Source organism: Pseudonaja textilis, chromosome 3, assembly GCF_049901715.1.
Source record: "Pseudonaja textilis isolate UNSWEBS1 chromosome 3, rPseTex1.2, whole genome shotgun sequence".
In the NCBI taxonomy this organism is placed as follows: domain Eukaryota; kingdom Metazoa; phylum Chordata; class Lepidosauria; order Squamata; family Elapidae; genus Pseudonaja; species Pseudonaja textilis.
The window spans coordinates 133,281,754-133,297,616 of record NC_141992.1 but is presented as its reverse complement, the minus strand read 5'-3'; positions in this window follow the sequence as shown (position 1 = coordinate 133,297,616).

Here is a 15,863-nt window from a genome sequence, read left to right as displayed (position 1 = left end):
ACTAGCTTGATTAAAGAAAAAACATTTATTCGTGATTGGAAACCCTTTACTGAATTTTGGTGATATATGGATTTGATGGTTAGAAAGGATAAAATATGGAAACAAGCCAATGTAATGATATAATCCTAAAAAGGGAGGATAGAAGATATAATTTATTTGTAATCGCTAGGGAGAAGATTGGAAGCTCTTTCTTTATACTTTTTTCCTTCTCTTTTTCTATTCCTTTTGTCGATTCACCAGTTGTCTCAATTCTTTGTTTCTGAAATTTGCATCATTTCTACTATTGTATACATTATTATTATTATTGAGATGCCAGAGTCAAAGAAAAAGAACAGGAAAAAAAAATCATGAAATATTGCGATCTGGCCATCGAAACTACGCGATTATGGATGAAACATATAACAGTGATACTAATTGTCATTGGGGCACTTGGCACCATGTCTAAGAATTTTACAAAATGATCTTGTGTTCTGCAACTGTCACCTAGAGGTATGGTGACAGTTCTGGAATGAAAGGGAGAAGAAGGTCCCCGGAAGGTACCAAAATGCTCCCAATCTCTGGAACTGTAGATAATGATTATATTAGGTATTATATACCTATGATGTTAAATCCATTGCCAGGAGAGTTAGTGCGCTGTCCTTCATGAAAAGCCTTCAGACAAAAGGAAGACAGCTATCAGTGGGGATACCCCAGCTGTGTTGGGTATAAAAAATCAGGACCATTCATATAGGTTGCAACCTACATGATTTATTGAAACCTACAAATAAGAACCTGGTCAACTAACCATCAGCAATGAATTGATAGATAAGGAAATTCAAGGGGGATGAACCTGGCTCTTTTGTAGCAAGGCAAGGATTCTGAACTGATGATGTATTGCATTCTGCCTCCAGTTCTGCCTGCTCTTCTCCTACAAGCTCCTTATCTCAACCGAATAGGGTTTGGATTAGATGTCCAGCCTATAACGATCCTGATGCACTCAGCTTCTGTCCCCTTTTCATTTTCTAGCTCTGCTAGTAAGGCATATTCTGTTCCCAGGGCCAGGCTGTAGATTGTTTGCATTTCAACAGCTGCCAACCTGTTGGGTGTGTGGCTTGCAGAATTGGCTGGCATTTCCCAAGACTAGCTCAGGTCCCAACCTTTCACCAAGGAACTGTTGGAACAGCTCATGCAGATGGCTATACATTCACAGTGTTGCTGTGGTTTGGTATCTTTCTCCCCTCAATGGGAGGAACAGTTTTTGGGCCGCATGTGCTTGGCTTGTTGCCACAGAGAGAAGGTTACAGGTAGCCACTAAGCCAGCAGAAAGAATTTTGAAGAGTTCGTGCAGAAAGGAAAATTATCAGCTCCAATTTCTTTCGCCAGGCCCTTACATTTGAGCACTAAAAGCAACCAAGAAGAAGCCAAGGCTAGTCTGATCCTTGTGGTGTGGAAAGGGAATTTCACGAAGGCAGTAGTGTCACGAAAAACAGGAAAAGCCCAAGGGGAACATCAGGTCAGCCAGAAAGCAAACTTACATAGGCAAAGGAATCAAACAAAAAGTATTAAAGAATCCCTATAGACAAAAGCCTAAGTAATTAAGAAAACTAGACAAATAGGAAAAGGAAACAAAAGATAATTTAGAAAACCCTTACAAACACAGCACATACCAAATAAGCAAAACAAACAGATAAAAGACACAAAATATAAATTACAAAAGGGACAGACAGGAGATTGCCACAGAACAAATATGAAAAACTATCTTAAAGCTAAGAGATTACAGAAAACCAATAATACAATCTGGCCACCCCGCAGAGTTTGCCCTCCGGCGGAAATAAAGACAAACTCAAACAGGATTTGAAACATTAGGCACAAATACAAACACTCACACAAAATCAACTTACAAAGGGAGAAAAGGGTATAAAAAACCAGGGACTTACCATGGGAAGCTAGCTAGCCCAGGAACGCAGACTTTTCGCTGTTCTCCACCTTCCTGAAAAATAAAAAGATCCAGCTTTCAAGCAGTTGTCCGTATCCTTGCGCCAAAGCTCTCTCAGCGGGAAAATCGAATCCTCGAAAGAAAGGCATTTTGACACCTTTCAACAGTGGGAAGCTAGCTATTTATGTTCCTAAATAGTTGAACACAGAGAAGAAACTCTGGGCTGCTTTACAATAATTCATTTTTGTACTTCTGAAGTTTGTATCCCAGCTTTCCTTTCAGGAATCAAAAGAAGTATATATGGCATTACCCTTTATTTTTTAATTTTTTATCCCCAAAAAAGATCATCCTGTGAATTCCCCAGTCATGTGAGGGATTGAATCTTGGGTCTCAATTCAACAATCAGTATGCCACAGTGACTATTTCCTTTACATGTTGTAGATTTAACATGTGCAAGCAAAGAAAGAAAGAAATGCAGAGAAAATAATGGAGCTGTCCTCAGTAGATGTTATTTAGATATTGCCAAAAAAGCAGAGCAGGGAAACCACTGAAATGAATTTCATATTGAAAGAATCTAGAAACAAAAAGTTATAACTAGAAGCCAGAATTGGTTTGTTTACAAAAGATCATGCCAAACCAATCTTATTTTATTCTTTGACAAAGTGACTAAACTAGTAGACCGGTGAAATGCTGTGGACATAGCATACTATGTATACATCAGCAAAGCATTCAACAAAATAGACCACAATCTACTTCTTGGTAAGTTAGAAAAAAGTGGGATCTCCACCAGATGGATTTGTAACCGTCTGACAAACTGTACTCAATGAGTAATCCTTAATGATACTACATCTACATGGAGGGAAATAAGCAGTGGGATACTACAGGGTTCCGTCTTAGGCCTGGTACTCTTCAAAATTTTCATAAATGACTTAGATGAGGGAATAGAAAGGGAACTCATCAAATTTGCAGATGACACTAAGCTGGCAGAAACAGCCAGTATCCCAGAAGACAAGCTCAGAATCCAAAAAGATCTTAACAGACTTGAACAATGGGCCCTATCCAACAAAATGAAATTTAATGTGGAGAAAAGCAAGGTTTTATACCTGGGTAGGAAAAAGCAAAGGAACAAATACAGATCAGGTGAAATCTGGCTCAAAAACAGTGAGAGGGACCTTGGAGTCCTAGTGGATGATCACTTAAATATGAGCCAGCAGTGTGCGGAAGCAGCCAAAAGAGCTAATACAATCCTTCGCTGTATAAACAGGCATAGAATTAAAATCATGTGAAGTATTAGCACTGCTTTATAAAGCCTTAGTAAGACCACAACTGAAATTTTCCAATTTTTCATCACCACATTACAAAAAAAAATGTTGACTCTTTGGAAAAAGTGCAAAGAGCAACTAAGATGATTAAAGGCCTGGAGACTAAAACGTATGAAGAACGATTGCAGGATTTGCATTAGGCTAATCTAGAGAGAAAAGTCCTAGGGGGAACATGTTAGCAGTATTTTAGTATTTGAGAGGCTGCCACAGAGAGGAGGAGGTCAAATTATTTTCTAAAGCACCAGAGGGCAGGACAAGAAACAATGGATGGAAACTAATCAAGGAAAGAAGCAAGCTAGAATCCAGGAGAAACTTTCTGACAGTGAGGACAATTAACCAGTGGAGCAGCTCGCCATCAGAAGTTGTGGATGCTTCATCACTGGGGATTTTTAAGAAAAGACTGGACAGTCACTTGAAATGATATATTGAGTAGGGGGTTGGACTAGAAGAACTTCAATGTCCCTTCCAGCTCTATTCTGATTGATTAATTGATTGATTGACTGAATGAATGAATTTAGAATCATTGCTGTTTGCAATGGAGCCTTATGAGGATCTGTGAAGTTTGATGTAGACCAAGGGTATCCAATCTTGGCAACTTTAAGACCTGTGGACTTCAACTCCCAGAATTTCCAAGCCAGCATGGCTGAGAAATTCTGGGAGTTGAAGTCACAAGTCTTAAAAGTTGCTAAGCTTGATGTAGACAAAAGTGCTTGTTGTACTATACTTTACTGTCTAGAACTGACAGAAATGCATTTCATATCTCCCCAACTTTGATATTCTCTCGTCTTCTTGCTCTTAGAAAGTTAATAGCAGATCTTCCAATAAGTACTGTTTGGATAATAATTTGAACCCAAATTTTTGCCTACTTGGACATTCTAAAAGTTGTTTTCAATCTTTTCCCCCCAATAATGCCCCAGTTCAATAAAACAGTTTTTCTACCATACCTTATTTTTCCCCCCACAGAGTGTAAATTCAGATGGATCCCTTTATATGGGAAAATCAAATCTCCTTGTGCAGTATAAATAAAATAGAAGCGCTCACATAAATAAAATAGAAGACTTCACATAAATAAGTGAAAAAAGCAAATTACCAGGAATAAAAATATCAGAAAATCAAGCTGTTTTATTACATTAAGAACCCACCAGAAGACAAATAAAAGTACATCATTATCCAGATATTCTCAGTTTATGACAACACAGATAATAGCTGTGTGCACAGATACAGTATTTTAATAATATCTTATCATTTTAACAGTCTGTACCATCTTAAGCAAATTCTTTAAAGTACTGATTTATCAGCTGAGTATGTCACTATTCATAGTTGCAAAGAAAGAGCCCAGAAGTTCTGGACGAGTGCATCTATGTAACCTTGATATCAGATGTGATCATGTATTTCTCTATGTCCCTTATTGAGTTACAGAGTCACCACTTCACAAGGCCTAGCCAAAAATGCAGGCAAAGTGTTAAGTTTGGGAAAAGAGAGGCTGAACCAGAGCATGAGTGCAACAATACTTTATTATAACAATAAAGGGCTGACCGTGCTTGCCACGCCTGGAACTGGCTCGCAGCAATCAGCAACTGGTTGGACCCCGCAGCCTGCTTTTATAGCTGGCTGCTGGGGAGAACCACCCAATGAGGAAAGGGGGAAGAATGCCCACACAACGTGAGTGGACCTGAGTGAGAACTCCTAGAGTTCTCAGGACATAACACCCCTTCCCCCCAGATGCGAACATGCATAGTCTTTGAGGTAGGCAGGAGGTTTATGTTGGCGCCCGGAACGGCGTAGCTCTGGAACGTCGTCTGTCCATCTGGGGTCTGCCTGGGCAGGCAGAGTCGGCAAAGTGTCACCAGTGTGCCCCTCGGTTCGGGCCTGCCCGGGGCTCGTAGGGTTGATCACTGGGGATGTGCTCCCGTAGACTGGATCGGGCTGGTCAACTGTCTGGGCGCCGCTGTCTGTGTTCGGGCTTTCGGAACCGGCTGTGGGTGTGAACTGATCGCTGAACGTGATGTGGATGTGAGGCTGAGGATGAAGCCTCCCCTGGTCTAGTGTCTCTGGGTCCCTGCTGGCGATGGTGCTGAGGCGTCTACGCAGTTGGTCTATGTGCCTTCTCCAGACGCGACCATCCTCCAGTCTGACCCGATACGACTGCGGCCCGGTGATAGCTACGATCTCGCCCGGGATCCACAGGGGGTCTCCAGCGAAGTTCCTCGCGAAAACTGGCTCCTGTAAGATAAAATGTCTAACCCCGATGTGGAAGCGAGGGGAGAGTCAGGGCAGTATTGTGGGTGTAGTCTGTCCAATACAGTCCTCAGACGCCTGCCCATCAGGAGCTCAGCTGGGGACTTATTGGTGACTGAACAAGGAGTTGAGTGCTGGCTCATCAGGAACCGCGAGAGTTTGTGGTGCCAGTCATCCTTGTTGAACCTTGCCAGGGCTTCTTTAGTGGTCCTGACGGCTCTTTCAGCCAATCCGTTACTGGCAGGATGAAATGGGGCTGTGAAAATGTGGCGGATACCCAGGTTGGCAGCGAAACGGCTGAACTCAGTCGATGCGAACTGTGGGCCATTGTCGGCGACAATGGAGTCGGGTAGCCCGTGCGTTACGAACAGGCGTGTTAACACGTTGGTGATTGCTAGTGTGGTGGTCGTGGATAGCTGTGCTACGTCAATCCATTTGGAATAGGCGTCCACGACCACTAGGAACATCTTCCCATGCAGAGGGCCGGCCAGGTCGATGTGAATTCTGGACCACGGAGCGCTGGCGCTTTCCCATCTAGTAGGGGTGGCAATGGGGGAGCAGGACGGGATTCCTGGCAAATGCTGCAGGAACTTACCCAATTGACAATGTCCTCGTCTAGACCCGCCACCACACGTAGCTGCGTGCTAACGCCTTCATTCTCACGATGTCAGGATGTCCCTCGTGCAACGCTTCCAGAACTCGGAGTGCATGCAGCGAGGCCGGGATGACCACTCGAGTGCCCCATAGTAGACAGCCCTGCAGACTGGACAACTCCTGCATGCGAGTCTTAAAAGGTGTGAATTTGTTATCAACATTGCCACCCGGCCACCCCCTCCTCACCCAGTCGAGCACCTGGGCGAGCGTTTGGTCTGCCTTGGTTTTAGCAGCAATGTCCAGGGCAGTGATGGGTAGGTCCAACTGGGTGATCTCGAAAATAGCGTGGACAGGAGCAGGGTCTTCAGCCGGGGCCGGCAAGGGCAGCGACTGAGTGCGTCAGCGTGGGACAGTGTTTTACCCGGGCGGTGTATAAGTCTGTAGGAGTAGGCTGCTAGGAAGAGAGTCCACCTTGTCATCCTAGGGAGAGGACTTGAGGGGTCTGTTTGTCCCGGCTAATAGGCCCAGGAGGGGTTTGTGGTCCGTGACCAGCTCGAAAAAATGGCCAAAAAGGAATTCGTGAAATTTTTCACGGCTGCAACAGCTGCTAGGGCTTCCTTATCGATCTGGCTGTAATTGCGCTCCGTTGCAGAGAGTGTCCTTGAGAAAAAGGCGATGGGAGCCTCGGCGCCATTGGGAAGCCTGTGACTTAGTACCGCTCCAATTCCAAAAGGGGAGGCGTCTGCTGCCAGTACTAAAGGGAGGTTAGGGTCGAATTGAATAAGTACCGCCTCTGGCGTGAGTAGTGATTTGACGGCGTGAAAAGCATGGTCTTCTTTGTGTCCCCAGTGCCACGGTGACTTTTTATCCAGTAATCTGTGTAGGGGTTCAGCTACTGATGCTTTATGGGGCAAAAAGGATGCGTAAAAGTTCAATAGTCCCAAGAACGCCTGTAGTTCAGTTTTGGAGGTTGGAGTGGGTGCCTCGTGGATTGCCTTAACCTTGGACTCCAGGGGGTGAATGCCAGAGGCATCAATTTTATAACCCAGAAAGTCCACCTGTCTAGTGGCAATGGCACATTTTTCTTTTTTCAACTTGAGGCCATGCTGTCTGAACCTCTCTAACACAGCTCGAACTCTTTGGAAGAGTTGGGGTCTGTCCCTGGCTGAAACTAAGATGTTGTCGAAGTAGGGTACTACACCAGGGAGGCCCTGCAAAATCCGCTCCATGAGGGATTGAAAAATACCCGGGGCAACACTTACGCCAAATTGGAGACGCTTGCATCGGAAGGCACCCCTGTGAGTGACAATTGTCTGGAGTTCCGCTGTTTGGTTATCTACAGGGAACTGCTGATATGCTTGAGACATGTCCAATTTAGCAAAAATGCTGCCTGGTTCAAATGTGTGTAATAAGTGCTGGATGACGGGCACAGGATAAGCGCTAACTTGTAGAAATTTATTGATTGTCGTCTTGTAGTCCGAGCAAATTCTCAGGCTACCGTCTTTTTTGAGGGGTGTGACAATGGGCGTCTCCCATTTGGCGAAATCTGTTGGCTCAATGACCCCTTGTTTTAATAGTTTATCCAATTCGCATCTAGTTTTGGCCGAATAGCAAATGGGACCCTACGCGGTTTTAGCCTGATTGGGACTGCTTGGGGGTCAACTGAGAATGAGATGGGGGTACCGTTATAACACCCCAGCTCTTCACTGAATACATCTGAGTAATCAGCGAATAAGGAGTCAGTGTCTGAGGTTGAGACAGCATGGACTCCTGTTAGCCCTAGGCCGAGATGGGGAAACCAATCGAGCCCCAATAAGGTGGGTAGATTGCCGTTAACTACCACTAGAGGTAGGTGACCTTTAAAAGCTTTAAAACTGACAAGAAACTTGCCTCTGCCGATTACAGGAATGGTCTTCCCCTGGTAGTCCTTCAGGCCAAACTGGCATCTCTGGAGCCGGCTAGTGGATAGGCTTGGTTGGAGCCTCTTGAGGGTGTTCCACGAGATAATTGAGAGCGCTGACCCTGTGTCAACCTCCATGCGGCACGGTTTACCTTCTAGGGAAACGGAGAGAGAAATTTTACTAACTGTGTGGCAAGTGTGTTTGGCAAGGTGGTGCGTGCGACAGTTCAATACTTGCCTCTGTGGTCCCGAGTGCGAGGGGGGGTGCCTTTGTGCTGTGCTTTGGGGAGCTTGGCAGACTCTCACGATGTGTCCCCTTTTATGGCAGTTATTGCAGGTGGCTCCTTTAAACTTGCAGGTGGCCCTCTGATGAGATCCCCCACAGGCTAGGCACAGGGTGATGTCCTTGGGTGGCCCGATGTTTTCTTGTTTGGCTCCTACCTGCGGCCATCTGTCGTTGGAGAGGCGGTGGACTTCGTTTTCATCACTGATGGTTTCCTCTGCTACCACCTCCTCGGAGTGGACTGGAAGTGATGTCAGCTTGGCACTTGGGGCCTGGATTTCGGTGGCTGAGTTTGTTGCCAGCTCAGCTGCCAAGGCCTCCTCGACTGCTTGTGCGAGGTTGAGGTCTTTTTTTGCGAGAAGGCGCCTTTGCAGGTGGAGGTCCTTGACCCCGCAGACTAATTGATCGAGGAGCATGTCCTCCAGGTAGGTTCCAAACCCACAATGCAGTGCTGCTGTTCTGAGAGCGGCCATATATTGATTGATGGTCTCCTTGCTCGATTGCTTCCTCATACGGAAGGTGAATCTCCTGGCAATCTGTGAGGGCCTGGGGGAATAGTGGTTAGTGAGAATTTCAAGTAACTCAGACCACGGAACGTTTTTCAACTCACGAGGAGCCACCAGTGCCGTGGCAGTATCGTAGACGGTGGCTCCACAGTAGATTAGGAAATACGATTTTTTCCGATGCTCCCCCGCATCCGCCAGGCCAACTGCATCGATATAATGATTAAAGCGGTTCTTATACGATTCCCACTTCTCCTCGTCTGGTTTGAACGCCGGGAAGACTGGATTGGAGCTCATGGTGCTGGGACCGGTTGAACAACCTGTGGAAAGAATCTCTCTGGGGCAGCAGACAATGTTTTAGTGCCCGTGGTGGGCAAGTGATTTCAGCTCAGGAGAGGCTGTTTGCAATCCTCTCTTTCTCTCTGGGTTAACCACGTTTGGCTGTTAGCTGTTGACGGCGTTTGGATTCGCGCCCGTGTGGGCGTCAGTGACTGGCTACAGCGCTGTGCTGTACCTTTTAGGTTTGAAATTCAAATGACAACCGTTTGAATTTCGCGCCTGATACTGAGCGGCTGCGGCTCGCAGCGCTTCACTTTCCCTGTAGCTGGGCTAACAAGCGGCTACAGACGCTTCTAACTTTCGATTCTGACCGCTTTTTCTGGCTGCGGATCAGCGTTCGCTTCTTATCGCTTGCTGGCCGCTTTCTCTGTCAGCGGATCAGCGTTTGCTCTTTTTGTTTGCTCTTTTTGTTTGCTGACCGCTCTCTCTGGCTGCGGATCAGCGTTTCTCTTTTCGCCGGCCGATCGCTCTCTGGGCTGCGGATCGGCGGCTAGTGACTCAGCGGTTGCATGGTGCTTCTGGTAGCCATCCCACCTTCGTCGCCAGTGTTAAGTTTGGGAAAAGAGAGGCTGAACCAGAGCATGAGTGCAACAATACTTTATTATAACAATAAAGGGCTGACCGTGCTTGCCACGCCTGGAACTGGCTCGCAGCAATCAGCAACTGGTTGGACCCCGCAGCCTGCTTTTATAGCTGGCTGCTGGGGAGAACCACCCAATGAGGAAAGGGGGAAGAACGCCTACACAACGTGAGTGGACCTGAGTGAGAACTCCTAGAGTTCTCAGGACATAACACAAAGAATAAAGGAAAAATAAGTTTGAGGGAGAGGGGAGGAGATCGGAATTACACACTGGGAAACTACATGACACAAGAGTGTCTTCCGAATTTTTCTTTAGGATATCCATTTATATAAAAAGAGGAAAATCATGTTCTGAGAAGATACGATGCCAAAGTGCATGAAATAGACACAAGCTAATTTAAAAACAGGGATTGTAGTGTATGAATAATTAATGTATTTTAAAAAATAATGTATTTTATCACAGCTGGGAAGACCGATCCTTGTCAATTTAGTTGCCCAAGCATTTGTTCCTTATATATTATTATCTGCAACACTCAGAGATAGAGACAATGATATAGAGAGACCTATTACATATCAGATGTACCTAGTTCCATGGTAACTAGTCATAGCCTAGAGCAGTATTGGCAAACCTTTTCGGCACCAAGTACAAATGGGAACATGCGCACACGTGGGGGAGTGCCAGAAACCGGAAGAGCAACTCCCCAGTGTGTGCACACCAGAAACCAGAACAGCAACTCCCTGGTGTGCGCATGCACACCGGCCATCTGGTCTTCTGGTTTCTGGCACACATGCACACATGAAAGCCAGCTGGCCAGTGTGTATGCGCATGACGGAAACTGGAAGGTCAGCTTCCCAGCGCGCGCATGCATGCCAGGGAGCTGCTCTTCCAGTTTCCAGTACTCCCGTGCATGGCAAAACCAGGAAGAGCAACAGGTGATGTCTGGTGTGCCTGGAGAGATGGCTCTGTGTGCCACTTCTGGGCACATGTGCCATAGGTTCGCCATCAGGGGCATAGAGAGATGTGTTTATCACCAGATCACAGAGTTTGAAGGAGCCACAGATATCAAGATTAACCTTCCTCTCCCACTGTACTCCCAACACTATCCCCAATACATAAATCAGAATTAAAACATCCTTGACAAAGGCCTAGAATGGGACTCTATCACTTCTTTGGTATTTCAGAGAATGATGATTATATTTTCAAATGTTAACATTCATAACATTTTTGGGTCGATTGTTTTAGGGCAATGTTTAATTAAGGTGTTTTATTCATTCAGTACCTTCTTTGATCCTGTCTTTCTTACAACAGATCAAAGAGTAGCAGATGCCTTTTTGTCTCTCTATACATCAGCCTCTCTCTCTTTTTAATTTCTGGGCAAAATGGGGAGGGAGAGAAGAGGGAAAGAAAGAATCTCAAGGAGTAGAAATGGCATGATATTTATTTCCATTGACTTTTCTTCTTTTGATCCTGAAGGAACAGAAGGACTATTGACTGGATTGCAGCATTGGCACACAATTGATTCATCCTTGCTTGAGGTATAGGTAAATATAATAACCTATATATAATATAAGATACATTATCCAAGGAATGAAAGCAACAGTGGATAGTGGCATACTTATTTGACTAAAATTTGTGAGGACTGCACTGTCAGATGCATGTGTTAGTAGGCAGACCTACTTTCTCTCTCTGTATATATGCTACATAGTTTTTTCTCCTTTAGAATGGATGGGACACATTTTGGAATTTGAAAAATTCTGGAAGATATTCCAATATATAGGTAGGCCTCGACTTACGACCACAAATGAGCCCAAAATGTCTGTTGCGAAGCAAGACAGTTGCTAAGTCTGTTTTGCCCCATTTTATGGCCTTTCTTGCCAAGTGAATCCCTGCAGTTGTTAAGTTAGTAAGATGGTTGTTAAGTGAATCCGGCTTCCCCATTGACTTTTCTTGTCAGAAGGTCCAAAAGGTGATCATGAGATCCTGGAACACCGCAGCTGTCATAAATACTGTACATGCCAGTTGCCAAGTGTCCAAATTTGATCATGTGACCGTGAGGATGCTGCAATGGTCTACGTGTGGAAAATGGTCATAAGTCACTTTTTTCACGGCTGTTGTATCTTTGAACGGTCATTAAAGGAATGGTTGTAAGGACTACTGGCAATGCTGCCATGGGGCAAGAAAGCTTACTAGGTCATAAAATGTCTACCGTGGCCAAGACAGACTATTGTAACTGCAGAAAACATTTCCATCACAGCAGAAAGAAGCCAGGATCTGTCATGATGGAAAATCCCCAGTGATACCATCAACTGAGCAGTAGGGAGCTCAGTTTCCTTCCTGTAAGAATCCAAAGCTATGTCTGGAAATACTCATTTGAACACTGTGGTGAAGATAAGAACTCTTTTACCTCACACGAAAAGTTCAGGCCTTAGAAAGGAGCTGGCACAACATCTAATTTTACAAGGGAAAACTGGCAGGCACTACAGTTTTGTCAGATGGAAATAGCAACGGGGAAAAGAAAAATGAAACCAGATGTTTCCCCTTACAATTGCTTCACATTTAGGTTGGGATGGAGGGAAGTGAAATGGACTATTAAAATGTTACAACTTTTAATTTTCAAACTTCGGAATGCCACTGTAGAAACCAGAGTTATGCCTTGCTTCTTTCATTTGCTTCTTACACTATCAAACTTTTTTTATATATATCTGTGTCCTGGTATTAGAAACTGAGAGAGGAAAAAGACTCACAGATGAGAACAACAATGTGTTTTTAGTACTTTATATGAAGAGAGAGGGTGGGGTGAGGAAGGGAGGGAGGGAGAGAGCGAGAGAGAGCGCTAGCTGGTAGAATCTTGTCGATCAAACCTCATCCATTATATCATTTTTAGAGGATAAACTTTATAACTTCCACGGAGATTAAATCAGTGAAGAAGATGGATGGCCACTGGTCAACTTGGAATTTTGGTTTGAAACGATGTAAGACGATGCAGTAAGAAAACCACCAGAAAGCTTTTCATTTTGAAAAGAGCTGCCCGAAAAAGCTTTTCTATTTCACATATTGACATATCGCTCACCCTAACAGTCTCCTGGGGCCAATTAGCTCTACATCCTTTTGTGGAGACAAAGGAATGTCATCCTCGATGCAGTTTAAAATGTGTCCTGTAAAAACAATCCATAACTTAGTGATAAGATGAAGCTAACCTTCCTTCTGGAAAATGACAGGTGCAGGACCATCTGTCTCTGAACTGTTCACGTAAAAACCTTGCTCACGTTCCACCATGAACGTACCCTCACAGAGGAAGAAAAATTGGGTAGAGGAAGCAAAGTTGTGTGAATACCCCTGGAATGCATGGAAGTGGAGAGAGAAAGGGGTAAGAATGGGGAATTTCTAGATATATTTCTCCTCCAGTTGAATAGCAGATAGGCTATTATACAGGAAATGTAAGATCACTCTGTATTTCAGAGTATTTCTAAAATCTGGTTGTGATTATGCTTACTTATTCAGTGGGACTTAGTTATAGTCATAAGAGAACAGGATTATAGTTCTAATGTATCAAGTCAGGATCTGAATGATCTGTCCCAATTTAGGGTTTGATTATGTTTTAGCGAGTCTTTTTATAGACTAGCAGGAAATCTATGATAGTCTATGACAGGCTTAAAACTGGACTTCTGATTATTTAAAAAGTGTTTTAAAAAACACACACAAATATTTATTTTAAGTAGATTTCCAGATCTTCATGTGCCAATAAGGCAGATTACCTTGATATGTAGCAAATAATCCATCAGTATCGTGGCCATAGCTTTATAAGAGCTGTGGTAGTGCAGTGGTTAGAAGACAGTACTGTAGGCTAGTTCTGCAATTTGGCAGTTCGAATTTCACCAGGCTCAAGGTTGAATCAGCCTTCCATCCTTCTGAGTTCGGTAAAATGAGGAGCCAGATTGCTGTGGGCAATATGCTGACTCTGTAACCTGCTTAGAGAGGGCTGTAAAGCACTATGAAGCGATGAAAAGGTGACAGAATTTTCAGGCCAATCTGAAGTAATAGTCAACCACATCAAAATGGCAGATCAATTACAGCCCTACTCCTTTTTAATCCCTGTGTGTGGCAGGCACTGCATGTGTGTAAAAAGAGGCAGGGCTTTGATCCCTGTAGTAGCATTTGCCATTTTGAAGCCCGTGAAAGAACTAGAGTAGTGGTTGATGGAGAGGTGTTGGACTGTATCAATTAGAGTACCAAATCTATATGGATTATTAGATTTCTGGTGTAGTAGCACCACCAAGGAGAGGCGGATGAGTTGTCTGCTGCTGCTTTAAAACTTCTCTGTGCTAGAAGCATTGCCTTAGGAAAACATAGAAATATGTTTCTAATAGAATTTCTTCCCTAATAATTCTTTGGAAATAACTGCAGAATAAATCATGAAATAAACATGTCACTACTGAATAGCAGTGATATTTCTACTCATTCTTCCATTTGTTGTTGTTGTTATTCCATACAATATTTTAGGGTACATAATATGAAAGCTGTTCTCGCATACTGGAATACAAGAGTTTTGGTAATAGTAATCTGATTAGCGGTGATGAAAAATAATGGTTGGGAAAAGGATCAAGGGAGCAGAGTGTTCTTTTCTTTTTGCGGAAAATGATATGTTACTGTAGATTCCATTAATCCAGCGTCTGCTTCTTTCCTCTTAGCAAACAGCTCCCATTTTGTGCCCAATTGGGCATTTGTGCAGCTGTGGTTCTTAATTTTGATTTGCGCTGTTGAATTAAATTATAAGCACTTCAATTCATGATCCAATTGACATGGATTAACAGCATACTGTTTTTGGCAGAGATGTTTCGTACATGATGCACAGGAATATTTGATGTTGCCATTGTATACTTGAAACCTCTGTTTCAGAGATATATTCAAGAAGGAGGATAATGAAACCAGTTGGACTGTTTCTGAGGGAAGTTTGCCCTCCTCCTTCTCCCATTAGCACCGAGTAAAGTTCTCCTTTCATTGGAGAATTGGATTAAATTGGAATAATGAGCTGTGATGGTACGGTGGTTAAAGTGCAGGATTGTAGCCAAACTCTGATCACAGCCTAGAGTTCAATCCTGAGTGGTTGTTTCAGCCTTCCATTCCTTCCAAGGTTGGTAAAATGAGGGCCCAGATTGTTGGGGCCAAGGTGCAAATAACGCTTACATTGTAAACTGCCAGAAAGTGGTGTAAAGCATTATGGGTTGGTATATAAGCCTAAAATTCTATTGCTAATAAGACCTGATATTCACAATCCCTTGTTCTTTCTCAAAGGTTGCATTTGAAAGTAGGGTATGGGTTGATTGAAGCAACAGTCTCACCATATTGTCTGCCATATTCCCTTTTTTTAACCATGTTTTGAGGACATCCCTGACTAAGGGTCAAAGTATATCCAGCTCAACATTTAAAAGATCAGCATTTATAGGCCTCTAGACACATAATTAGGTTGAGTGGCTAAGATGCTGAGCTTGTTGATCAGAAAGGTCAACAGTTCGGCAGTTTGAATCCCTAGCACCGCGTAACAGAGTGAGCTCCCATTACTTGTCCCAGGTTCTGCCATCCTAGCAGTTTGAAAGCAGGTAAAAAGGCAAGTAGAAAAATAGGGACCACTTTGGTGGGAAAGTAACAGCATTCTGTGCCCCTTCGCCGTTTAGTCATGCCGGCCACATGACCACAGAAACAACTTCGGACAGTGCTGGCTCTTCGGCTTTGTAATGGAGATGAGTCCTGTCCCCTAGAGCTGGAAACAACTAGCATGTATGTGTGAGGGGAACCTTTACCTTTATACAAATAATTGCTCTGGGAATCATTAGCTCAGAAATAAGCAATGCAGAGTTTGTATAAAGCCTTTCATTGCTCAGTCTGCAGTCTCTCTAGAGTGCCACAAAATGCTGAGGGTCAACATTTTGGGATTACTTTATGGGGTTGAGGAGTTGCCCCGTAAAAGTCACCCTAATTTTCAGTGACTCTGGAAGTTGTTAGAGCATCATTCCCACAGTCCTTAGGTCAAAAAGAAAGAAAACATGAACATTGTTATGCACCTTAGCAACAGAATTTCAATTGACAAGTAGATCTCAACTTAAGTGGGCTGCAGCATCAGAGGTATTTGAAGGAGAGTATGGTTGTTGTATTGTTTAATAGTTTCAGATAAAACCATTCACAAACCTTAT